We start from the raw sequence: 25,802 nt of genomic DNA on the forward strand, positions 1-25,802 counted from the left end.
AATTTCACCAAAGCGTAGAAGGTGAAATGTTTTAATTTTGCTTTCCTTTTATCACTGTGTCTCCACCGTAGAAAAATGGTGTGGCTTCATTTCACAGAGACCCAGCTATTGTGTTTTTGTTGCTTCTGTTTCTGTTATGAAGTAGAGTCAAGACAATGTTAAAATGGGCCTCCCTTGTTCAATGGAAGGTCCCATAAAGTTCATGTCACAGCAACATTTTTGTTAAGTGAATCCTATTACACTGTTCAATTCCATTATAAATGTCAGAGATTCAGTCTACAGGAAAACCAGCTGGCCCAGAATAGAATGAAATCACAGGCCAGAATGTGGAAAATGTTCTCAAAACGCTTATTTAAAGGAACAAATCATATTTGCTGTTGGGAAAATATTATCATTCGAGATATGGGTAAAAAAGTATTCTCCACTCAAATAATAACATAAATAAAAATATGGGGATAGGAAACTCTGGCAGCATTTTCATCTGCCTCAACTTGATTTGCACATTTCAACTAAAGAAAGCAATTCCTAATTATTAGAACATTTGGTGATGGGTGTCTTATTTTATTTTAATCAGCTTCAATTACCTTAAAGTTTTGACTTGATATTCTAGATAATATAAATTTTTTTGGTGGGGGGGTGAGGTGGAATGCACTTTTTCTAGACGTTTATGTTAATATCTCCAGATATCTTTAACAGTATCCTTATACTAGGGGAACAAAGAAGACAGTGTAAAATGCAATACCCAAAGATTGTTTTTAATTGCTTCACTGAAGAGGTCTGCTCTAGTCTTAGCAGAAACAGGTGTTATTTAGCAAATGACTTTGTGGCTCTTGTATGGCAAAGGTTGTTTGTACATTTTGTTCTGGTCTTAAATCAAAATTTGCTTCATTTGCCTGATAGTGTTTTCTCATTTGGGGCCGTTAGCATATCAGTTGGTGTTTCTTTTTCTTTTCTTTTCTTTTTTCTTTTTATTGGGGAAGGGGAACAGGACTTTATTGGGGAACAGTGTGTACTTCCAGGACTTTTTTCCAAGTCAAGTTGTTGTCCTTTCAATCTTAGTTGTGGAGGGCACAGCTCAGCTCTAGGTCCAGTTGACATTTCTAGTTGCAGGGGGCGCAGCCCACCATCCCTTGCGGGACTCGAGGAGTTGAACTGGCAACTTTGTGGTTGAGAGCCCACTGGCCCATGTGGGAATCGAACCGACAGCCTTCAGAGTTAGAAGCATGGAGCTCCAACCGCCTGAGCCACCAGGCCGGCCCCAGTTGGTGTTTCTTGAGTTTAGAAAAATTTTGAACACTAACTAGACAGATTCATTTGTTCATTCATTCATTCATTCATTCATTCATTCATTCATACAGAGATTAGATACAAGATTACTACTCTGAAGCTGCCTATAGTGCAGGGAAAAGATTGAATGTCTATAAAATATTTACCACACTATGCACAATCTGTTATTTAATCACTACTTCTTAAAATATAGGAATTGTTACCCCCACTTTAGAAATGTGTAAACTAAGGTTCAGAGGTTCTATGCAACTGGCTCAAGATTATACTAGTATTAAGTGACAGAGTCCAGATTTAAACTTGGGGTTCTCTGATGCAAAATTCCACACAACTCCCATTACAACACGCTGCTGTTTAAAAATGTTTAGCAGTTTAAGAATTAGATAACCAAATTATAATGATAAAACAAGATTCCTAAATTTTCTAAACTTAAGAGTATGCTGTTGTCTACATGAGTATCTGTTTTAATTCATGAATCCTTAAGTTTAGGAGCCTGAAAGGCAAGTGTTCTATAAAGGACAGGGATTTCTGTGCTATTTAAAATAAATTTGCAGCAGTTCCAAGCAATCCCTTGGTAATATATAAACTGACAGTTGGAAACTTTGTTGACGTTAACATTATGATATAAAATCTACCTTCTGGAGATCCATCATGTCACTGTCATCTGGAGAGGAACGGGAAGACGATGGTGTTGGTGTGTTTGCGGAGGTGGGGGTGGGTGGGGAGTGGGATATAGGTAGCCAACCTAAAGTCTCCTAGTGGCCAGTCTCAAAATACAGGTGAGGTGGGGGGTGGGGGTGAGGGATGGGCAGGGAATAAAACACCTTAAGGGTTTCTTCTTCTCCTTTTTTCTCACTCTGGACCAATTCTATTCCCCATACATTAGAGAAGGGAAAAGGGATAAATTCATCAGGCAGAGAAAAATAAAAGGAAGGGGCTATAAATGAGAAATAAGGTAGGAAAACTTAGAGAAAATGTTTTCTATGCACTCAGAAATAGTGACATGAAATGAAGTCATCAATAATGCCTGGGATACTACTTCGTATTTCTTCAATGAATTTTGAAGTTTGGGATGGGGAAATTTCCTCCCTAATATGAGTAATAGACACAAAAGTTTTAAAATATGAATGATCTCCAGTGAGTCAAAATGCTACACTCAGGATGGCCTCTGAGGTAGTTAGAATCAACAGAGTATTCAAGTACAGTTTTATGGGGTCCTGAAATCAACTCTTTTGACTTGGAAAACTCCAGCTGAACTTCCAGCGGCTCTCTTAGGAGACCCCTCAGTTCCTGGTTGGGTCTGTAGTCTCTAGAGTACTTAAAGGGCCCAGGTAAATTGCTTTATTTTGGAAATTTATCACACCTTGTCATTCATTCTCAGACATGGAAGCTAATTTGACCTCGGTCACACCGAGGAAAGGCAAAGTGAGCAAAGCAGAGAATTTGTGAGAATTTTTATAAGCAAACTTAGTGAATGATTAGCAAACTATTAGAGTGAATTTCCAAAAATATTGTGCATGTGTCTTTATCATGGTGACAAGTATCAGTGAAGGAGAATGAATTTGTCATAGGCTGGGGGTGGGGGAGTACTGGGTTGCACATGAGGTTTATGAGAGAAGGGAACCAACATGTAGTGAGGAGAAGAGAAGACTGAAGGCCAATTTAATAATATTCCAGTAACTAATGGGCAATCATCACAGAGATGTTTTCTGTTTCAATTCAATTAATATAGTAGTCATCTGTTTTAAGTTGGCAATAAAGATTGGAGCATCAGTGGAGAGAGACATGTGTCAGTCACTTCTCCCTCTGTTCTTTCCTCTCTTCTGAATCTTAACTTTGTGCCAAAATGAATACGCAGGTACTCACTAGAAGAGAACGGGGAGGCACTGGAAAGTGAGGTATAGGATAACCCTGAGAAAAGTTTCTGTAGAGCAAAGAACACATCACTGAGACCAGGATGGTCACTATTCACCAAAATGCACATTCTTCTTTCTGAACACACAGCCACAGTCATATTGTAGCTAGGGTCACCAGAGCACAAAATTCTAGGCAATGCCATGTGAGTGAAAGTGATAGAAGCCACTTTTAGGCATGGTCCGTGGAAATCTTCCACACATGTTTCTCCATGTTTTTCTGACTAGAATGGAAAAGAACACAGAGGCTTTGGAGAACTTGTGTTGATAATGACAGAGGCTTGGCCAGCCTGAGTTACTGAACCACAGGTAGTTCCTCCGATGGAGGAAAATCATCACCATGAACAAAGAGCACCTGCCTTATCTGTTATGTGAGCATGAAAGAGTCTTTTAGTGCATTTCAGTCATTCTCCATTTCAGGTTCTGTTTCTTTTAGCATCTGTTTCCCTGCTAGTCACTAAAGACAATTTCATGGGGGGAATATATAAGTAATGTGTAATTACATTTTATAATTAAAAAATAAACAAACAATCGGTAAGAGCTCCTTTTCTGCAGGTCTCTAACATTTATTTCCTGTGTTTGGACTTGTTGAGAGGAGGTCTTGCAAAAGAGAACAGGGATGGGTGCACACACTTTTCCCATAACACCACAATTCCATGATCCCATGACAGTCGGGCCATAGCGTGAATTGTGTCGATTCCTAAAAGGGATCTGAAAAATCTATACCTTTCCTGTTGGGGAAATTCTCTTGATTTATGATCACCATATTTATATGTACTAAATCATACTGAAATATTATATATATATGTGTGTGTGTGTATATATATATATATATATATATATATATATATATATATATATATATACATTTTGTCGAGCGGCGTGCTGGTCATCCAGATTAATGACTTCACGGCTGGCATAAATTCTGAGATGCATTTGCAGTGGGTATGTGTTATTTGAATGGCAGAGGCAGATTGATGGTGTCTGTATCCCACGTGAGTGTCAGGCAGTCCAGCAACTGCTCAGTGCACTCACTCTACGACCATAAACTTGAGTTGTTATGATTGTTGGTAACAGTTGTACTTTAAGCCATGAAGAAGAGTTATTTTAAAATGATGATCCATGTTGTTCCCTAATCACTATTTTTAAAGGCCTTGATGCTCCTACGATGTCACTGATAGAGCCAACGCATGCCCACGTAGTTGATGGAAATGCTTCGATGCCACATTAATATCTATCTGCATAAGCATCAGAGTAAATTCATTTATTATTTGAATATGTTTGCTGTCACCCAGTTAAAAAATAACTGTTTAGTTTTCTTTTTGAAAAATATTATTCCAAGGTTGCTACCAAATTGTTTGTACAGGAGTAAGAGACCTTCTGCCGTCAATCATTTATCAATTAAAATACTTTTAATGAACTAGCAGATTTTACTTTATTCCCAGCACAATGTTAGGTACCAAAAGGTAGGGAACAGAGAAGAGATATGTGACATGGTTTCTACAGTCTTAGGAGAGGCACATTTAATATGATAAGACACATTTACACAGGTAGAATTAGATTTGCTCAAGAGGACCTGAATTTGAATCGTGTCCCTGGTACTTGTTACTTTCACTGAACAAGTCACTTGATCCCGGGGAAGCGGGGGTAGGTGGGTGGGGCGTTGAGAAGGGGGGCTCAGTTTTCCCATCTGTAAAACAATTACAATACTACCTCCCTCCCAACATTGTCTGTCAGATTAAGGAGTAGAGTGCCTCCTTTGATCCTAACACGAGTACTGAGAGAATAAGAAAAGAGCTCATAATTATCACCCAATTGAACCAGCAGTGAGTGAGGGATTCTCACAAACAAGGAAAGGCTTAAAAAGTAGCAAATTGTCAAGGAAGACTCACAAGAGGCGAGAGATAAGGATTCTATACCTGCAAGTGTAGTTGAGGGCCAGCCAGGTCTAAGTGAGCAGGATTAAGAAACCAGAAGTGTGGAGATTTGAACATGATTCTACCGTACGCTCTATATCTCGTGTCTCTTTCTTACACATCAGCTGGACAAGAGAGGTGTTCAGCTCTCCCCTGGTTTAGGAAAACAGTCGAGAATCTGCTTGTGCATTGAGTTATACTTTTAAGATTCCTATATGTATATATTTTTTAAATATTTTATTGGGGAAGGGGAACAGGACTTTATTGGGGAACAGCGTGTACTTCCAGGACTTTTTTTTTCCAAGTCAAATTGTTGTCCTTTCAGTCTTAGTTGTGGAGGGTGCAGCTCAGCTCCAGGTCCAGTTGCAGTTGCTAGTTACAGGGGGCACAGCCTACCATCCCTTGCGGGAGTCGAACTGGCAACCTTGTGGTTGAGAGCCCATGCTCCAAACATCTGAGCCATCCAGAAAGCAGCTCAGCTCAAGGTGCTGTGTTCAATCTTAGTTGCAGGGGGTGGAGCCCACCATGCCTTGCGCAACTGGAGAAATTGAACTGGCAACCTTGTGGTTGGGAGCCCACTGGCCCATGTGGGAATCGAACCGGCGGCCTTCGGAGTTGGAGTAGGGAGCTCTAACCGCCTGAGCCACCAGACCGGCCCCCAAGATCACTATATTTGACAAAGCACTTGTTATCACTTGATTTACTTGTTTGTTTATTGAATATTATCTCCCCCTCTGGGATGTAACCTCCATGAGGAAAGACACAAATTATTTTTCCACTGATAAATTTTTTCACTGATAAATCCCTGTGTTGAGAATGCAAATGAATAGATACTCAATGTGCATTTTGAATAAATGAATGAATCAAATCAATTATTGGGTATCCACTACGGGCAAATCATAGTGTTTAGGCCTGAGGCACCTACAAAAGATGGTTAAGAAAGGTCTCTGCCATCAAGAGATGAGCTCTGTTGGGTCTAAGCCGATTATCTAAAGTTTTGTTTGCAATTGAAGTAGGCAATATTGGCCAGTAAAACGAATGACTCAGTCTTCCAGAAGCTTTTGAGGAAGAAAATTCTGGGCTCTTAAGAGAAATCCAAACTCTTTCTCTCTCATTCTCTCCCCCTTCTCCTTCCTTCCTTCTTGTCTCTCTCTCTCTCTCCCCACCACATCTCTTTCTCTCTGCTCCCCACTCCTCTCCTTTTCCCCATCTTAGACCTAGCTGCCCATAGTCATCTTGAGACTACAAGATAAAACCAGCAGCACAGGGAGCAAGGTAGAGCTGACAGAATGAGAGAGAAATGAGGGTGGGAGGCACCTTGATGGTCAACCCATCTCTGGACTCCCAGTTCTGTGAGTCTTTGAGAGTTCTTATTATTCAGCCACTGGGATCTGTTTTTTATTACTTCAGCCAGAGCATCACACTTGATATCACCTGTTAAAATTCCTTCCAGAGAGCTGAATAGAAAATATATGTGGTCATCAAGAACCTGCCAAGTAGTCTCTCACAATCTTTCAAAATACTCTTCACCAAAATGCATTATCCAATGCTTCCCCAGATAGAGAAAGACAGTACCAAAGACCAGATTGATCGAATTAAGAATAGAAACAAACAAACAAACAAAAAGAATAGAAACTAAATCTTGCTACTTTTGCCAGGAAGCTAAGAGAAAAAACAAAACTATCGTACAGAAAAGGGAGTAGGAGTGTCCTGTATCTTTTGAGACTCTTAACAACTGATGTGTACTAATATTTCCATCTATGCCCAGTTACCAATTTTGTCTTTAAGAGGTGCTAGTGAAATAGGCCAACCTACTCATCCAACAGCAGTGTTGGTTTTCCTGTCCAGTGAGCCAGTCTGCAACTCTGTCCCTGCACAGGTTGAAAAGGGCTCAGCAAAGAGATGAGATTCAAAGCGATCGCTTCCAATTCTAGTTATTATCATGGCTCAAGTTTGTTGTGAAGGAGAAATTTAAAACTATTGGTTACTGGGAATCATTTGAAATTTTAAGTAATATATACCCCCCGCCCATCTCCCACATTCATCCCTGCACTCTCTAGACACTTCCTGCTTATTTTGTCTACAGCATTTATTGTCTTGACACACTATATATTTTCATTGTTTGGTTGTTATTGTCTATATGCTCCCCCCTCAAAAAAAAATTGTAGGCTCCACGAGACTGTTTTCTAGTTCACTGCTAATTGTCAGCACCTAGAAGAGTGTCTGACGCATAGTAACTAAATAATCAATAATTTTTAAAAGAATGAGTGAATGGATTTTTCATTTGCACAAACATAAAACAATTGAGATGTTTTACAAACTCAGTTTCAAATTACAAATCCAAGCTTGAAATGACATATTCTCTCGTCTTCCTTTAGCTAATAAACAATTTTTAAACATCAAGGGACTTCTTTTGAAACTTGGATCCATTCAAAAACACTTTTAACTCAGGGGAGAGTATAGTAAGGAAAATGTAGATTCACTCCATCACAGAGCAAGGAGAGAATTGGGAGACTTTTGGACTATTGACCTTCAGTACAGGTTTTAAAATTATAAAGCTATATTGTTTTCTTATGCACCTTTAACTATAGATGAACTATTCTACCTTGAAACTATAAGATCACATATAAATTAATTTTGAAAGTGCTCCAATAAAAAATGGTCAATGTTTTGAAACTTTCACTTGGTAGAAATAAGACATAGAAATATCCCAACTCTTAGGTTAGAGCACGGAGGACGGAAAGCTTGCACTAATTTTTGTTCTGCTTCTGCAGGTGGTTCTGTCTTTGCCTGGGGACGGTAAGTTCCCTTCCCTAGGCTATAGCCGTCTCTTTGGTTCCTCACCACTTCAATTACCTTGCCTCTTCTTCCTTCCTCACCTATTATTTGAGACGATGTAGTGGTCCAGTGATCTGCAGAAAGTTAACAAGTGCTGAACAAGTGTGGAATCCATACGATCCCTCCAGCCCATTAGTTCCCCTAGAGTTAAGTGTCCAGTTTCTTTCAATAAGTACCGTCCGCTCCTTGTTCGAGGAAATGCTCATGAGTAAAACTCACCACCGCATGGCTCACAATCAAAGAGGGGCTTGTTGAATAGGTCGAGGAAGGGTTTTCCAGCTCTAGATGGCTGAAGTACCCTATTTTTCCACAGAAGCAGGTAGTCAACCAGGGTGTTTTCTCACTGAAGGTCAGGCTTTTGTGTTACGAAACTTTTAGCAGACGTGATAAGCAGTAAATTGTAGATCTATCACTTTTTTTTTTTTCACCCCAGAAAGTGTGTGTGTATGAAATCAACAGAATACTGCCTCTCTGTGATTTATGGTCCACTTTTGACCACCTCTTATCAGGTTCCCACAAGCCCTTTTCTGATGCAGCTCAGGTCTGAATGACAATAGACAAACTGGCACCATTATGCACCAAAACCTCTCTCTGAATTCTAGACACCAAGATTACATCTAAGGTATTGATTTATTGCTGCTGTTCCCCACCCACAGGGACCAGTTTGTTCAGCCTGAACAGGATCGACTATTATTAAATGGAGCCAACAACTCTATGTGAACTTGGTAAAGAAATAATCATTTGCTCCCACGTTTCTAGCAACCTGGGCATATAAGGAAATGCTTGCGTTTAAATATTTAGACTGTTTATTCGTCTCTGCTTGTCTCTTCTTTAAGTATGCAAAAGAAGATAAAACAAGCCTTTGGAAGAAGGAAACCTTTGTCATTTCTCAGAAGTTGAAACACAATGTGCTTCTTTTTATGAACCACACTGAAATGATTACAAATCTCTGCTTTGGTGTATATTTCTGAAACACCTACTGTATCTATAGCAATGAGGTTTTATGACAGCTTTAACAGTTTCTTCAAAATTTATATGTTCTACCAGTAGATCATTTTGAGGAGTGATATAAATTTTACAGCACATCAGAGTTTTATATCACCTACCGATGCCTGATGTAGGAATCGCATTAAGCAGGCCCTACATCCACCCACAGTCTTCTGTTCTTCCGGGTATTTATGTTTGCCAGGCAAAAGGGCCCTTCAACACTTTCCTGTTTACAAATGATCATTCCTCCTCCCTTGTTACCTTTCAGTTTAACTTTATTCAGTCTGACTATTTGTCTGTGGGAGATTCACCCACATCCTCATCAATTTACATAACAGACAATCTGCAGGATCCTGGCTCTCTGACTCTCCTGTAGTGGGGAGGCTGGTGTTTCTGGGGTTTCTGGAGCCCCTGAAGACCAGAGTGAGTGAAATGAACACCAAAGAAGGAAATCCTTCTCTACCGGGCTCTTACTTTCTGATCCCCAGTTGGTTTCTATGGTCTGATATATGATAGCAGACTTACAGGTGGCTCTGAAACAGTACATTTATAACCATAACTGCCTGAAGAAATCTGGACACGTGTTGCTAAGTCTGTGGGAGAATTCTGGGACCGTGAGCCTCAAGATTTAGATACACTCAATTAGAAAACAGCAGAATTAAATTTAGAATCAAAGTTGTAGCTGGTGCTTTTGCTGAGGTTCTTATCAGAATGTCACTTTTGGAAAAATTTCTGCCACCTCTGTTCACTGGATCAGAAACCCCTGTCTTTAATATTTTCTCACTCATATGAGCCCTATTTTTGGTGCCCCAATACCTGGAAGTTTGTCATGTAGATATTTAATCATAATGGATGCAAAAAATATGTGTGTTGAGAGGCACAGTGGGCATACGAAGGTTTTCTGGGAAGCCATCCTTTCCCTCAACCTCCCACCTTTTCATTCCCATGGAGGGAAAAAAATCCTGCTTAAGTCATTTGATTTGAGTAGCAGTGGGCCTAGAACTTGAGGGTGCTATTATAGATTTTTGACTCAGACCTAGCCAATCAGAAACAGTCTCTCTGTGTCTATGGAATCACGATCTGTACAATTGATACACGCTCCAGGCTGCCAGGGACCATGTAGGTGCTACATGGAGAAAACCTGTCTGAGACTGAAATGAAACAGATACAAACACAGCCCCAAGATGGAAACAAAGTCCTAAGACCACTGAACCTCTCAACGCAGTTCTGCCTAGCGCCTACTCCATCTCTTGGACTATTAAGTTAGGCCAGCCAATAAATCCCCCATTTTGACTTAAGGGGAAGGGTGGACACCAACATATGAGGAGTTAATTCAGACAAACTATGTTATACTTTGGGTACCTCATAGCCGATGCTTTTACACAACAAACAAAATCATTTGTCTCTTTATGTCCTGTGCTAGAGTCATTAATATACTCCCTGCATATGACAGTAGTATAGTCACAGAGATGAATGAATTCATTCACGGAAAACATACATGTGGAGCCAAGGGAGAGAGAAAGACAGACCCCAGAGGGCCACTGATATTCCAGAGGTGGATTCAGTCTGAGGAGGCAGGGAAGGAGACTGAGTAGAAGCAGTCAGAGGTGAGACAGGAGAACCAGGAGAGAGCAGGTGCTCAGGGCTGAAAATGCAGCCTTTAGATATGACAGAATTAGTCTACAATCACCTACTATACAAATGTGAGGATGCTGCAAGATTCCTCAATTTACTTACAAATGAGTTGAAAACATCACTTTCTGCAGAGCTCAGATGGGAAAGGGCATTGTCCCGGCACTGACTTTTTTGGAAAGGGAAAGCCCCTGCCTAGTGACAGGAACAAAGCTAAAAGTTTATTCAAGATCAGCCAGTGAAATATCGCGTGCGTTTCTAATTTTAATGTTCTTTTCTCTCCCCATGCAACTGTGACCAACCCTGTGGACCATGTTCTACTTCTGATCACACAATACCTGTTATTATTCTTGTACCCACACATCTGCTCTCTCTGGATTACTAACTCCCCTGGTACATTAATGCAGACACTTGTTACACGCCAAGCACTGTTCTAAGCATATTGCGTATCTATTAATTTATTTACTCCTCCCCAAAGCTCTATGAGATAGATACATTACTTCCATTTTATACCTGAGGGCACTGGGATACTGTGATGTTAAATAAATTTTCCAATTTCATACAACTTGAAAGTGCCAGAGCCAGGATTTGAACCTGCGCCATTTTATTTGGCTTTGTCATGCATTGATCACACATCTGTGTTTGTGTGTGTGTGTATTGTTGTTGTTGTTTTGTTAAGTTATATAGTGCTTTTCCAAATAGCTGGCAAACCCTTTGATGGCAGTGCCAAGATCTTATACTCATTTAAATTCTTCTTTGAATTCAGTAATAATAGCTAATGCTTATTAAGCATTTACTAGGTTCTCAGCCCTGTGCTTAGTACATGTATTTCGTTTATTCAGTCAACTCTAACAATGTGGATGAAGCTGCTTCTTTTTGTTGGTTTTTCATTTACAAATGGGGAATTTGAAGCTTGAGGAGGTTAAGTACGTTGCCTAAGGTCAGGCAGTTAGTAGGCGGTACAGCTAGGATTTAAACGCACATGAACACTCACCTCTAGGCTGCATTCCTTTACACACGGCTACTTATATGAACAAGCTCAATAAACGGAGGACGTACTGATTGACTCTAATCAGGCGTGAGACTGCAGGGGTGGAAACTCACTCTCCTAATGCAGTGTTGCCTGCTGGTTATATCCCATTTCCCATCAGAGGGGGAACTGATCAGGGCTACCATCGAGTGTTAGATTCAAAACTATATTGGAAGCTCAATTATCTGAACAAATCAAAGCTCAAAAGTGTTCAGGCATGTGGTGAGTTTGACTAATATAGTTTGAAGATTGAGAAAAGGAACAATGAGAGAAATTTTCAATTTCAGCATGTCGGGGCATAAAAGGTAAAGGAAATTGACTTTAGGGACTCATTTGAATAATGGGGCAGCTCAAATAAAGGACGTTCAGATTAGTGAGTGTGCACTGTACTTAATCTACCAGAGAGAGACTTGTACTCTAGAGCATTTGCTTCCACACTTAGCACCTTCTCTCAAAATTCAGTTCAGCCATACTCCCCTGCCCAGCTACCTATATCTCATCTTCAGCACTTGGAGAGTCTTGGATAGTTTTACCACTTTTCAGATGAGAAAATCCATTGAGTTATTTGTTTTTGTTTGTAATATGTTGTTATACAATACCCAAAACTAAAACCCCTCCCAGCGGATCTTCGTCTCCAGGTTGGGGCCACATTGTCACTTTCTTTCAACAGAAGCCCAAGGAATGGTGACAGCAAGAATAACTGAAGTTTGCCTTCCAAGTCCCCTCTCAAAGCCTTAGTATCCTATTGAGTGACATGCCTGGAGCACAGGCCTATTAAGGGATGATGGAAGAGGGTGGGGAAAGAGGTGCTCTGACTTTCCTGATGAGGGTTTGATTTATCCTGCCATGTATTGCCCCACTTTCAGAGCATACATATGCCAAACTTAGGGTAACAGAAGAGGGAATCTGACCCAGTCTCAGTGGAAGGACCATGTAGACCACGTAGACACTCTTCTAGCATAAAAACACTTGTCAGGTTGAAATGGCTGATTGTCCTATGAATGCTCCAGCTGCAGGATCTGAATAGTACAATACCTCCTACCACCCAACAAGCTTAGGAGAAGAACAGACCCTGGAAAAGAAAAGGAAAGAGAAAGAAAGCTCTAAGAGGAGCCAAAGAGCCAGAGGATGGCTGGTGGGTGGAGAAGGTCCAGAGAAAAGTGAATTGTTCTCTCCTGATCTCAGCAATATTGGCTACCTGGGGCTTCCTGAAAAACCTTAGGTCACAGAAGCCACCCACACACACCGAAGAGCAGCAGGGGCTGGGTCAAGATGAGGAGCCATTTTCGTTCCTTCACTTCAACCCCGCTTCTGATAGATTCTATGGCTTAGAAGGCATGACAAAGAAAAGAGAGAAAAGTAAAGGAGAGAAGGGGAGGTGAAGGGGACAGGGAAGGAAAAGAAGAGGAAAGGAAGAGAAGGGAAAGGGAGGCAAGGCAAGGGAAAGGAAGGGAAGGAAAGGAAAAATTGACCTTGGCGTTTCCTCCGCACAAAAATAAATTACATTTTCTACTTCTCCTTCCGTTTCAAGAGATTGTTCAAAAATTTTTCTAAGATATTCAGACTCCTTAAAGAAAAAACCCGGTAATTCCAAAGCTTCTCCTGATTCTTTGTGTTACTCAGTTGGATTTTGAGCACAGACTGCTCTTTTATTTACAGAAGCACGTTACTTCTCCTTCTAGTGATGATGGACTGTGCGTACCAGATGAATAGGAATTGGAGCGTTCTCTCTGCAGAGCACTAGAGAAATGGGTGGGGTCCTCTGGCCTTGAAGAAATGTGAAGAGACGGGTTAGAAAGGTGAGCAGCCTCACCTTTACAGTGTGTCAGCCAGCCGGTTCCTAAGAGAAATGGCCAGCCAAGGGAAAACAGTTGATTAACTTCAGGAATAGTGATGTCTGCTGTTGTCCCACGTGCCATGAAATAAGCTCCCTTTGTTTTTCCCTGCCCCTATTGCAAACTTGTTTCTTACAATGGCCTGTGTTAGGGACACTGTGAGGAATTTAACAGGTGTGAAGTGCTCCCCATCAGGATGGGACAGGGAAGGGGGTTGTGGCTTCCACACATCACACCTCCTTTGAGGGTAGCAAGGTGCCAGCAGCAGCGTGTTGAGGGAACGCAGCAGTCCTGCATTTCCAGGGGGTCCCAGCAGTCTAATTCTCTGAAACCCAAGGCAACCTGGCAGGCCCCATTGGGAGGCAGTGAGAATAGAGCAGCAGGTCCTGTGTGAACTGACTCCACAAGGAAATGCATGATAAACTCTCCTTTCCCTAAATCCAAAGGCAGATGGGATGATGGAATGGGGAGCAGTAGGCTAGATCCTGCTAATATGTGGCTTCGGACAAACCAGATGGCAGATAATTGAGTTATAATTCATCCAATAAGTGTTTATTGAGCACCTGTTACGTGGCAGGCACTGTGCCAGGTGCTAAGGATATAAAATCCAATTACACAGACAGTATCCTCAAGAAGTGTACATCTAGAGAAGAAGACATGCATGTGAGTCGGCAATTACGCAGCAGTGAGATGAATAGGACGATGACTGTAACGCTGATAACAGCTATCACTCACCTGCTATTTACTCTGTGCTTGGCATCGAGCTAAGTGCCTTTTATGTTCTACAACACTTACCCTTCCCAACAACTCAGTGTGGAAACATCTTTTTAGTAGCCCCATCTTGCAGACCAAGAAATTGATACCTAAAGAATCTAACATTTTTGGGGACGAGTTCATAATCCTTATATATTTCCCAATTAGGGTGCGAAAAGTCTTGGTCTCAGCCCAGAGCTTGCCCTCTTCACAGGGTGCAATGGGAGCCCAGGGGAGGGGCAGATGCATCAGCCTGTCATGAAGGCTTTACAGCAAGAGAAGAGATAATGTTTGATTTGATGTTATCATGTGAATAACAGTGCCATAAAAGATGTTGGGGTGGGTTTGGGGGAGGATGTGCATATGAGTTGCAAACAGAGGGAGTGACATGTGCTGCTTCATAGAGACGTGCAATGCCATGCTATGCTGATGGTGCTTTAGTCTGGTTAGAGTGGGGTATGTGCAGGGGGTGAGCTGGGAAGGGGGACTCATGGGACATGAGCCTAGAGAGTAAGTTTGTTCTACTCATGGAGGGCTTGGTGTGCCAACTCAAGGAGTTTGAAATATGTTATAAAGACTTGAAATCCATGAGAGTAGGATGATCTAATCAGATGGTGATGGCAGAGGTCATAGAGGGAAGGGAGTTGGTGGGGAGGGAAGGGTGATGCTCCTATTGGTTTGACCCACTTGAAATGAGACAGTAATGAGAAAAATGAGAGAGAAGGTTATTTGAGAGAAGGTGAGAAACAAAACCAAAAGGAGAGTTGTTACAGAAAGTGATTCAGAGAGCCTCATACTCCACATGTACCGTCTTGCCCTTCCTTGACCTCTCCCAGAACTGGACCAGCAAGAGTCTAGGATATTATAAAATTGGACATCATCCTTGAAGCACATCTTGGGACCTGGCTTACCTCCTAGCATATCTCCTCATTGTTCCAACAGACCAGATCATGAGGCCTGAGAAGGAAAATGAGCCCAGCACCTGCAGTGCAGAGGTTACAAGCTCATGGTCTAGGGGAAAACTTAAGTCCCATCCCTCTTGCTGTGGACTCCTGGACAGTTACGATTATTATTTTTAACCTCTCTGTATGCTTCAGTGTTCTTATGTATAACAAGAGGTTTTAACAATGACAACCATAATAATAACACCCACTTCATAAGATGAGTGAGGATTTCATGAAATAATAAATATGAAGCACATAGAATACTGGCTGGTAGATGGAAAAAGTGAGCAATTATTTTCCAGATAACCACAGGCCCGATTTTGGGGGGTTCTCCTTTCCCTGCCAAGCAGGAAAGTGACTGTCTGAGTCTGAAGCCAAGGCCTTTTGGCCTGAGGAAACATTTTCCAAGAGTTCTTCAGGCTCTCCAGCTTTCTTGCAAAGGTCTCTGCATTCTTCCTGGAGAAGAAGAACAGGAAACTGTTCCTTGGCCCCAGTGCACTTACTATTCAGGATGACTTCTCAGGATAAATCCCAGGCTCCTGGACCAACTTCACAGAGTCTCGTTTTTTCATGAAGCTTAACAGGCTAAATCCAAGCAAATTCTGATTAAAAAAAAAAAAAAAAAAAAAAAAGACAAATGGAAGTCTGTCTTCTAGATGTGTCTTGGGCACATCTAAATTGTTGTTTGGGCCATGAAATCCCTGCTGCCTTCATTTGGCTAACATACAAAATCGAAGAGGACCTCTAATCTGAAGCATCCATTCTCTTTTGTGACCTCCAAATTTACTTGACAGCTCAGGGGTTGCCCTCTTCCATTTTTTAGGAAGTCTTAGCTAGGTCAAACAAAAAAATGAATTTGAAACCATACAGGGGGCATTTTGAGGACTTGTATAGCCATAGAGTGTCCAGGTCCAGGCAAAGAATCCAGAGAACTGGAATGGATATCCTTCAGTATGATTAAAACTATCCAGGGATGCTTGGAGTCCACCGGGCCTACTATTTCTCTGCACCAATTATCAATCTCCTCAGGGGTATGCCCAGTCTGAAGCCATAGCTGGGAAATCCCAACCTTTGTAGGTCCAGGACTACCCCCAACCTCTCTCAACCCAATCTTATATCCTTGAGATCATCAACTATGGGCCGTTATTTCACTAGAGGATTTTAACAGAGACAACTCAGCTCTGTACCTACTTCCCCAAGAATCAGCTTCTGTCAGAAATCAATGACATTATTTGTCATTGACACATAGTCAATGAAGCTTGAATTGACAAAAATGAAGTCTTGGAGTCACTGCTTCTCTGAAGCCAACTCACCTGAGAAGACAAGTTTCACTCTACAGCGAGGAACAGCTGATTCAGAATTAGAAGCTAACCCCACAGCAGGCGAGGCGAGCATGCACTTGGAAGGCTATCACTTCCATTATCTCTGCTTCTACCTATCTGATTATACTTTTAGGCAGCAGAATCCGAGGAAAGAAACCCTGTCACAGGCTGGCAGAGGCTTCCCCATTTGACAAATCTTTAGTGTCCCTAAATTTAACACCAACACATAACATCTAGAGCTAACTGAGCTAAACTTGAAGCAGCAGACAGAGGCCTATTTTCAGCAGTGTCTAAATTCCAGAACTCCGAGGGAATACTCATTGTGCCAAAGTGACTCTATATCCCAGTGAGAGAACCCTGAACCCTCTGTAAATCACTCCAGCTGCCCAATGCAGTCCATTCAAGTTTCACTGTGTTCCAGACCTTTGTGTGTCCTGAATGTCACCACTCACCTTTGATATCTGCTTCTAGAACGTGAATCAGCCCAGAATCCATAAAGATCATTGCTTCTTACTTACCACCTGGCACACCCGTAACACTATCACCACTATATAGACGTGTTCCCTTCCACAGTTGCAATGCAATTCATGTGGGAAGAGACATCTCATTATGCTGCCACTGGTGTTGCATCTCTTTCACTGCCTTCACTCTGCTTAAAAGAAATTCTTTCATGTCTAAGGCTCCCCAGCACCTACCCTCTAACTACAGCCCATGTTACATCCCAGCTCTGAAAAGTACTTTTAAATTCTGCACAGTCTTATCTACCACTGTGCTGCCTGCCATGCCCAGGACAAATGCTATAGGAATGAGCATATCAACATCCTTAGACGAGAATGTCCATTTCTGAATACCCTTCAGCCAGCACTCATCCATCCATATGGTCACTGTGGACTTATTATACAGACTGCTACAATCTATTCAAAGCACTCTGCTTTATCCCTCCCTCTTCACTCTATCTCTGAAATCCCGAGTCCACTGCCATCCCAGCAAGCGTACCATATAATTAGAGAAGCCATAAACTTCTCAAGAAGACCTACATCGATAGTCTTCAATAAGCAAGAGAAGAGCAAAAACATGTCACAACTAGCCTGGGATATTTAGAAATGACATCCAAGGAAGTACATGTATAATCAGCATCAGCCTCTACTGAGAAACAGAGCACGGACCAACCAACCAACCAACCAACAAACAAACAAACAAGCAAAAAAACATGACACAGAAACTCTCCACAGTCCACAGTTGCCAGTCTGTAGCTTTCAATTTAACCCAACTGCCTGTTTTACAAATTAGTATAAAAAGTTATGGAACTTCTTGAAAATATTCCAAATGATAATTAGCACATTGACTTTTCCCCAACAGCTTTATTGAGGTATAATTCACAAATAAAAATTGTATGTATTTAAGGTTTACAATGTGCTTGATATATATATATATATATATAGTGAAATGATTCCTATAATCGAGCCAATTAACATATCCATCACCTCACAGAGTCATCATTTATTTTATATTTAGTGAGAAAAGTTAAGATCTACTCTCAGCAAATTTCAAGTATACGATATAGTAATTAACTATAGTCACCATGCTGTGCATTAGATATCTAGAAGGTACTCATCCTGCAGAACTGAAATTTTGTTCCCTTGGACCATCACCTCCATATTTCCCCCACTCCACAGGCCTGGTAACCACCATTCTACTCTCTGCTTCTATGAGTTCAAATTTTTAGATTCCATATAAAAGTGAGATCATGCAGTATTTGTCTTTCTGTGTCTGGCTTATTTTACTTAGTGTAATGTTTTCCACATTAATCCATTATTGCAAATGACAGGTTTTATTTTTTAATTTTTTAAGGATGAGTAATATTCCATTGTGTATTTCATTTAGCTATTCATCTGTCAATAGACACGTAGGTTGTTTCCATATTTTGGCTACTGTCAATAATGCTGCAATGAACGTAGAACATAGAAATACCTCTTTAAGATTTCGTTTCCTTTGTATATATACCCAGAAGTGGGAAGCACATTAACTTTTAAAGTTATTTAAAAGCAGCATATAAAATCCATGGGTGCATACAACTTAAAAATGACTACAGCATATTATTATTATTACACTGTATTCATTATTTCAACAAATATTCATGGAGGACCCAGGTTCTAGTATAGAAGGACATTGCCCTTCATCTTGAGAGATTCAATGACCTGATTGGAAAGACATGGCACAGAAACTCGCCATAATCCACTGTGATAGGAACTTAATAAGAATACAGATGAAGCTGTGAAAAATTCTGCACTCACATAGAGGAGTCAGAGGGAGGCTCACGTGACGGGTACCCACGAATGGAAGTAGATGGTCACTAGATAGTTAAGGACATTCCAGGAAGAGAGAATGGCAGAAACAAAGATACAGAGACCGGAAAGAGGAAGGTATATATTAGTTAGGGTATAAAGCTAAGCCGCTGTAATAAAGAGACTGAAATATAGAGTGACTCAAACAAGATAGCAGTGTATTTATTTCTCTGTCCAGATGTAGGCGGGCAGTCTGGAGCCAGTAGACAGCTCTGCTCCATGAGGTCAGCAGGGTTTCAGATTCCTTCTTTCTTTGTTTCGCATTTGCCAGTAATCACCAGCATTAGCGCTATGTTCCAGCCCATGGGAAAGGAGAAAGAAAAGTGGAACATAGGAATTTCCTCTTCACATGACATGACCTAGAAGTTGTGCATTTCACTCCCACTCACATCCCGTTTGCTGAACTTAACATTGAGTTTTAAGGAAACCTGGGAGATGTAGTTTCTCACTGGACTAGCACAGCCTCCTAAAATCTAAGGGATTTTATTGTGGAAGGAGAGAGGGAAGCAAGTCTCGTGAGGGATAATTATTAGCATTTGCCGCAGTGGTTGAGGAATCCTGTGTAACTCTTGCCTATGTATGGAGGAGTAGTAGGAAATGAAGTTTTCCAGAATGTCTAGGCTTGGGTAAAGAAAACATAGTCTGTAATCCAAGCAGAGGGAGCAGAACATGCAAAAAAGAGCCGCACAACTTAAAAATAGATACAACAACCTAGTAGCATTATTGTTGGGTCAGTATTGTATAAACTTCTAACGTTGCAATGGCTTCGTGGCAAAATCTTCACACTGGGGGCCAAACCAAGGTTATGATTTTTCTTTTTTTTTCTTCTTTTTTTGTTTTTCAAATTTATTGGGGTGATAATCGTTAGTGAAATTACATAGATTTCAGGTGTACAATTCTATATTACATCATTTATAAATCCCATTGTGTATTCACCACCCACAGACAGTTCTCCTTTCATCACCATATATTTGATTCCCCTTCATTGCAGCTTTGTTTACGGTGGCCAAGACAAGGAAACAACCAAAATGTCCTTTGATAGATGAATGGATAAAGAAGTTGTGGTATATATACACAATGGAATACTATTCGGCGGTAAGAAAAGATGATGTAGGAACATTTGTGACAACATGGATGGATCTTGAAAGTATAATGCTAAGCGAAATGTCAGACAGAAAAAGCAGAGAACCATATGATTTCACTGATATGTGGTATATAAACCAAGGTTATGTTTTAAATACAATCGACATAGAGAGATTGCCAGCTCTCTGCTCTATTATTATATTCTATCAAAATAAATGGCCATAAAAGAGGCCAGATTAGAATGGTTTATGTGAATTCCTGTGAAGTAAAGGGAAGCTCAATCTTAGTCAAAAAGAAATAGAGATGTGTCGTGTGATATGTTTCATGATACATATTGGTTATTAATGGAAAGCAAGACATCTTATTAATCATAGCACCCAAATTCTGTGCTTTGCTTCAATCATCAATTGGGTGATATTGGGCTGGGATAACTACATTATGAAGTTGTGGTAGAGAAATCCAAAAGCAGGAAGAGGTGGTACGGAGGATGAGATGTTAAACGTATAATTGGTATGCTATTTAAGGTAATTTTCTGTTCTCCTGCAGCAAGCATAGATCTGATACTTATGCTATATTACATTGAGGTGTCAGCTAATTATTTAAACCTAGAAAATCCAACTCCTTTTAAAGAACCACAGTTATAGTCCACAAGGCAAATCATCACTTTGGAGGTCTCCAGATTTTTCTTATTGGACAAGAGCATGACCTCTGGAGTTTTTTTAGTAATAAGATGGTACATCCTTGTAAAAGAGACCACAGCTAAGACAATCAGATTGATGCTGGTGGTGATCACCATGCAGGTAAATCTCCGCAGTCACAGTAACAGCTTTCTTGGTGGCCAAAGACATTTTCTGGACATTGGGATGCTCAGAAAGTATGTATGAACTTTTCTACCTGCCTCCTTCCTGTTAAGTTAGGATCTACTATAACATTAGCTAGTAGGTGACAATCAAGAAGTACAAGCGACAGATTTTTAGCTTCATATCCACAACATCAGCTACTCCATGATGACCCCTCTTTAACGAACTCCCTAGCAGCTGGTTAAGTGTGTTGCTTTTGGCAAGTGCCCACCAGCTGTGCCCACCTGTGGTCATATGCAGGCTCTGTCAATTATGCTTATTAGTTCTGTAAATCTAAGGGATAATCCAACCTGATACAAAGAACCTCATGCATGGTGTACGAGTACCAAATTTTAGTGAATCTACTTTTAGTAAGCGATGATTTTTCATTCTCTTCCTCTCCTAGCCACTCAAACACACAGTGCTTGATCAAGAAACTAATGAATTGGGAAGTCATTCTGCTGTAGAATAACAAATACATAAGACATCAGAGCTCCATCCACCACCAACGATATGCCCCTGCTCAAACCCATTATTTCAAGAACCCATTACTTTCACTCCCTCACTTTTTATCTTCTGCTTCTGCATGGTAGTTCAAGCCATATAATTTGCCATCTGAAAGAGTTACGTAAGGCACAGAGCATGAAATACTCTGAGAAGTCACCCTATTAATTAGACTCTCACATCATAGGATCATAAAAATTACAAGTGTAGAGGATCTGCAGCATGACATCATTTTTTGCCCATCTTCCTCCCTTCTGCCCAAATGGGATTACTTCCTATTGTATTTACTAGTTCTTTGTTCACTTAAGCAGGAAATAGATTAAATATGGCGCTTTCTCACTGGTCCATTCAGTGTTATCACAAAAGGTCCTAAAGTAATTGACACTCCCTCCCTTGAACCTGTGTGATGAATCCCCACTCAGTGGCCTTTCCGCTATAAATACAGGATCCATCCCGGCTGACATGCTTGTATTATTGGACAGACTTTAATCTCAGTCTTATACAGGCCCACATTTTTTCTCCGCCAAACACTATTTGCAGTTCTGTCCCAGATGTAACAACCTAATCAAAACAGAATTTCATAGAGTACTACACAGAGGATTGGTTTCTAGGGGACTGTGCAACAGGTATCTGTATGTTTACTGCCTTCTTTTATGAAACTTGATACAATGCAACTGGCAGATTGCACATTGAATAAATATTAGGACTCGACTCATAAGAAATGAAACATAAATAATGAGGTTTAGCAGCAGCCAAAAACATTTTCAAATACTCATAATGCCAGCATTTTCAACTATAATATCATTGATGTCGAATTAACACAGCATTTCTTTACTTTTTCTACATGGTCTTTCTCAGGGACCCATATTATCAACTGAATTGCATCCCTGACAATGAATGCTGCCATGTTTAGAGTGGAAAACAGAAACCTTTCAATGACCCACAGAAACAGGAAAGCTTTTCAGAGCACTCTGTCACATAAATGGTCAAAGGACAAAAGAATCAACTAGAAATGTGGAAGTTTTGAGCTGAAAGTTTCTGGAAACCACCTACTTAGAAAACATGCATTTGGAGAATGTTTTGTAATTCGAAAAGCAATCTTGCCTAAAAGTTTAAAAACAAACTAAAAAAGGAATAACGAGATTTTACTCCTTGGTCTGTCGCCAACTGGTAGTGTGAGTGTACGTAAGTATCTTGGCTCTTCTGAGCCTCATTATCCTCATTTGTCAAACTGGGTTTGATAAGACCTAACTTCAGCCCCTACCTTTTAGATTCCTCTTAAAATAATCAACTTAAATATTGTAACAGAGAAAAAACCTTTTAAATAATAATTAAAAACAAAAACAAAAACTAAACAAGTGTAAGGTGTTATTAACATTCTTAGCAGGATCTGCATCTAATCCAACTTCTTCATTTTATAAATGCAGAAACTGAGGCTCAAAGATACTAGAAAATTCATTCAAGGCAACAGATGGTACACATTAAAGCTAAGCCAGTAACCCAAGTCTGTCATTGCCCACTGGGTACACTTCCCTGTACATGACACAGAAGGATCACAAAATTCAAATTTGCTTCAAGACAAAAGCAAAGGAAAAATGTGATATACTCTTCCAAGAAAAAAATCCAACCTTGTTCATGCACCCTGCCACCTCCACCATTTTAGCACTTCTACAATGTTACACCTGAAACAATTAGTGAATTGAAACTTTGTAGCAGATGGTGGAAGTTTATGAATTAATGAATAAATAAAAATAAACTGTTGCTCTCATTGGTGTCCCTACAAAAATATGTAAATAGCATACATTTGTTTTCACAGTTCATAGATGGAGATTTTGAGGCCCAGAGAGGTTCCGTTTGGTCCTGCGCAGGTGAGGAATAGACACTCAGTCTGAAGAGAACTTTTCATCAGGCTTTCATTAGATCTTTGTTTTTTTCTGCTTTCTTATCTAGAACAAAACTTAGTAAAGGCTGTTTACAGTCTTTTCTTCCTTATCTACCATTTCGTAATCCAATCTGGCCTTGGCATAGGACAACTAGTTGCACAAGCTGTTAGCAGTCTGCCTATCAGTCAAGCCTCTGTCCATTTCCTTATGAAAGGTCTCACACCCAGAGGGCCAGAGACAAAGAGAGACACTTTTGGAACACGTGCCTGAGAGGGGGTGATAGATCTTCCATCATATAAAGCATTAGGAAAAGCCTAGATGCTCCCATTTCTGGTAGAGTTTTTGTGTAGAAGGCTAAGGAGAGAGATTGTTGAGTTGTTCATGGCTTGGTATTTCTAACAATCGTAACACCTAGAGAGGCTTTGTATCTGTCCAAGAGTAGTTGTTGAAACACCCCCACAGCCCCAGAAACACCCACACAGCCCTTAGTGCCCATGTAGATTCAGAACTTCCAAAATATTTTGTGACACAGCCTCCTGCTCTGCAGCATTTCACCACATTAAAATGCCATTTTAGGCAATTAATATTTTACTTATAAATACTTATAAATATTTATTATAAATGACTATTTAAATAGCAGCTCATGAGAAAACAAATCTATTATGTTTGTATTAAAATATCTTCAGATGCTTAATTATAGGAATATTTAGACAAACTATTAAAAAATGTATGCCAACTTTCTGGAGACGTCTGGAAAAAACCCAGTTAGACTTTCCCATTTAGCTGAAGGGGCAAATGTGATAGGACGCCACAAAAACAAAGGGTGGGGGAATCCATCTCCAGGTCCCCTTTCTAGTAGTTGGACAGATTCTGCCTTCATGCCAAGGAAACCAAAAAGCATCTTTTATCTTAAGAAAAATTTTGCCTTAAAAATTGTCAGAAAAGGTGGACTCATTCTGGGCATATGTCCCAGGCATACTTGGAATCAAAATATGTTATGTGCTTAAATGTATCTGATTAAGCATCTTCATCTTCTTCAGCTATTTTAATCAGTTCCCAAACATGCAATCGGCAGTCCTGTATTTCAACCAGAAAGAAAAATGGTTATTGCCTACATTGATCCATTGTAGAGTACATCACCTTACCTTTCTCAGTTCTTGAAATATAATTAAAACATTCTATTTTTATTCTGGTGGTTCACTTAGGTATGAGAATCTAGGTGTACATGTTCCTGTTTTTATGGTTATTAAGCTTAGAATGAAAAGAAAGTAAATGAGACTGAATTGCTTTAATTGGCTATAACTGATTTATTTCTATTGAAGTGTATTCCAGTTTCCATGTAACACTTACTTTTGCCTCAATCACTACACTATTTAATTGGACTTTATTTAACTTTTTTTTATGCATTTGCATTGTATCTATTGCACAAACACGCTAGAAGACTTGCATACATTTGGAGCTTTAAAAGTACAATGACTGATTTGATAGGAAAATTGTAGTTCCTCCATATATTTCCAAAAATTGCTCTTTGGAACATTCTGTTGTTGTCATAACATGTCTCTCAGTTATGCTTACTTTAATTGCTCTTGGCTTTGGTATGAGACAAGTTCACACTAACACATTACCAAGTGGTTCGAAATAGCATCGTAATCCATAAGGGTCATCTTGTGAATTTAAGACCATCCGACCCCTTTAGCCGCTTTTAATGATATGAAATATATTTTTGAGAACTGGCATTATTATTTGCAATGGAGAATATAATATAACATAAAAAATATGGACTGGATATTTTGTGTAATCAAATCAAGATAGAGATGGGCAAGCATTTTAGAATAGAAATGAGAAATCTGGAAAGACATGGCGATATCTGATGGGCACGGCTTGGAAATAAAATGCTAATAACCTGGGGAAATCATTTTAGAGACTTTCAGAAAAACTCAGTCATACTAGAACAGCTAGTTCTTTGCCTGGCTTCCGCACCGCCCCCCACCCCCACCCCAACCCAAAGCCACAGTAAACAATCCTGAGTGCACTTACAATGTTGACAACATTGTTTTGAAATATTTGCCATAAGGTCATATGCCATAGTAAATTGTCCACTGGAAGTGAACGATATGATATTAAAAAGCACAACTTTCACGTGCCTAATTCCAGTTAACCACTTTTAACCTGGTTATAAATACAAATTTCAATCACTTGTCCAGTTTTCTTTCTTATCCAAGCAAAAATCATGATCCAGTATTGTTGTGTTTTACTCTAACATAAACTGCTATAATTCTCAAAGCAATGAGACCTATCAACCTATTCCCAAAACATCTAGCCGTCATTTCATGAGGATTGTAATATTTTGTTTATTTGTTTGGGGTCTGCTCTTTTATACCAGAAGCAGTGGTTATTTTCAGAATTCAACTTTTTATTCTCCCTTTAATCAAGCCCAGAATTCAATGCTTGTAAACTGTACCAATGTGTCACCTATCCTCTATTTATTACATCTTATGCCTTAAATATCACCTCTGACAAACAAAAGAAAAGCAAATGTCCCTAAATTTCCTGAAGGGCTGAAACATCAAGCCCGGATTATTATTGTTTATGTCTCAGCTTTAGCAGCTCCAGTGTCTCCATGGTCTGCTGTGTGCCGGGCTGGCAATGATGGATGGCCATTACGGCAGCTTATTGGAAATGGCTTGATTTATA

Source organism: Rhinolophus sinicus, chromosome 2 (genome assembly GCF_057876585.1).
Source record: "Rhinolophus sinicus isolate RSI-liver-muscle chromosome 2, RSI-T2T, whole genome shotgun sequence".
In the NCBI taxonomy this organism is placed as follows: Eukaryota; Metazoa; Chordata; class Mammalia; order Chiroptera; family Rhinolophidae; genus Rhinolophus; species Rhinolophus sinicus.